This window comes from Rutidosis leptorrhynchoides, chromosome 1, assembly GCF_046630445.1.
Source record: "Rutidosis leptorrhynchoides isolate AG116_Rl617_1_P2 chromosome 1, CSIRO_AGI_Rlap_v1, whole genome shotgun sequence".
NCBI classification, from domain to species: Eukaryota; Viridiplantae; Streptophyta; class Magnoliopsida; order Asterales; family Asteraceae; genus Rutidosis; species Rutidosis leptorrhynchoides.
The window spans coordinates 473,554,238-473,557,110 of record NC_092333.1 but is presented as its reverse complement, the minus strand read 5'-3'; positions in this window follow the sequence as shown (position 1 = coordinate 473,557,110).

Sequence of the window (2,873 nt, the reverse complement as noted above, 5' to 3'; positions counted from 1 at the left end):
GTGACCATAACTTTTCCATGATTATATATTAAATGAAAACTATATTTGCATGATTAAATGTTTTCAACATGTTAAGCAATCAAACTTGTTAAGACTTGATTATTTGAAATGAGTTTCATGTAGACAATTGACCACCCAAGTTGACCGGCAATTCACGAACGTTAAAACTTGTAAAAATTATATGATGATATATATATATGGATATATATATATATATATATATATATATATATATATATATATATATATATATATATATATATATATATATATATATATATATATATATATATATATATATATATATATATATATATAGTTAACATGATATTATGATAAGAAAGTATCTCACTAGGTATATTATAAATATAATGATTATCGTTATAACAACGTCTTACTAAATACATATGTATCATATTAAGATATTAATACGCCATGTTAACATGTTAACATAACAATTTAACATCTCATTTAAGTGTAATAACAATGGATCAATTACATTTAACAAGATCGTTAACTTAAAGGTTCCGAAACAACACTTACATATAACGACTAACGATGACTTAACGACTCAGTTAAATGTATATACATATATTGTATTAAGATGTATTAATACACTTTTGGAAGACTTCATGACATATATCAAAGTACTTCTACTTAACAAAAATGCTTACAATTACATCCTCATTCATTTTCATCAACAATTCTACTCGTATGCACCCGTATTCGTACTCGTACAATACACAGCTTCTAAGATGTATATATTATTGGTATATACACTCAATCATCAGCTCCTTAGAAGCCCATGTGAGTCATTAAATATGTGGGAACCATAATTTAGCAACTAGCATGAAATATCTCACAAAATTACAAAAAAATATTATAAATCATTCATGAATTAATTACATGAAAACAAACTTACACATCCTTTATATCTAATCCATATACCAACGACCAAAAACACCTACAAAAACTTTCATTATTCAATTATCTTCATCTAATTGATCTCTCAAGTTCTATCTTCAAGTTCTAAGTGTTCTTCAAAAATTCTATAAGTTATAGTTTCATAAAATCAAGAATACTATCAAGTTTGCAAGATTACTTCCAAGCTTTCTAATCCAATCCAAGTAATCATGTAAGCTCAAGAAATCTTTCTTATTTATAGTAAGATATCTTTCTAATACAAGGTAATACTCATATTCAAACTTTGATTCAATTTCTATAACTATAACTATCTTATTTCGAGTGGAAATCTTACTTGAACTTGTTTTCGTGTCATGATTCTACTTCAAGAACTTTCAAGCCATCCAAGAATCCTTTGAAGCTAGATCAATTTTTGTTACTTCCAGTAGGTTTACCTACTAAACTTGAGGTAGTAATGATGTTCATAACATCATTCGATTCATATATATATATAACTATCTTATTCGAAGATTTAAACTTGTAATCACTAGAACATAGTTTAGTTAATTCTAAACTTGTTCGCAAATAAAGTTAATCCTTCTAACTTGACTTTTAAAATCAACTAAACACATGTTCTATATATCTATATGATATGCTAATTTAATGATTTAAAACCTGGAAACACGAAAAACACCGTAAAATCGGACATACGCCGTTGTAGTAAGACTGCGGGCTGTTTTGGGTTTGATAATTAAAATCTATGATAAACTTTGATTTAAAATTTATTCTTCTGGGAAAATGATTTTTCTTATGAACATGAAACTATATCCAAAAATCATGGTTAAACTCAAAGTGGAAGTATGTTTTTCAAAATGGTCATCAAGATGTCGTTCTTTCGACGGAAATGACTACCTCTTTTAAAAAATGACTTGTAACCTGTATTTTCGACTATAAACTTATACTTTTTCTATTTAGATTCATATACTTAAGTTCAATATGAAACCATAGCAACTTGAATCACTCAAAACGGATTTGAAACGAAGAAATGACTGGTAAAACAAAATTGGATAAATTTGCTAGTTTTAGCTACGAAAATTTTGTAACAAATCTAGACTAAATATATCCTAACTAATTTATATTGTATTATACATATTATGAAATCTTGGGATACCATAGACACGTATACAATGTTTTGACATATCATATCGACCCATCTATATATATATTTCGGAACAACCATAGACACTCTATATGCAGTAATGTTTGAGTTAGCTATACAGGGTTGAGGTTGATTCCAAAATAATATATATACTTTGAGTTGTGATCGAGTCTGAGACTTGTAGACACTGGGTCGTGGATTGATTCGAGATAATATATATTGCTTTATTTCTATACATCTAACTGTAGACAACTAGTTGTAGGTTACTAACGAGGACTGCTGACTTAACAAACTCAAATCATTAAAACGTAATAAAAATGTTGTAAATATATTTTGAACATACTTTGATATATATGTACATATTTGTTATAGGTTCGTGAATCGACCAGTGGCCAAGTCTTACTTCCCGATGAAGTAAAAATCTGTGAAAGTGAGTTATAGTCCCACTTTTAAAATCTGATATTTTTGGAATGAGAATACATGCAGTTTTATAAATGTTTTACGAAATAGACACAAGTAATCGAAACTACATTCTATGGTTGAATTATTAAACCGAATATGCCCCTTTTAGCTTGGTAGCCTAAGAATTAGGGAACTAGCCCCTAATTGACGCGAATCCTAAAGGTAGATCTACGGGAACTAACAACCCCCATTCTGGAATTTGGAATGCTTTAGTACTTCTAGTTTATCATGTCCGATGGGTGTCCCGGAATGATGGGGATATTCTATATGCATCTTGTTAATGTCGGTTACCAGGTGTTCACTATATGAATGATTTTTATCTCTATGCAGTTTGCGAAATGCCTGATAT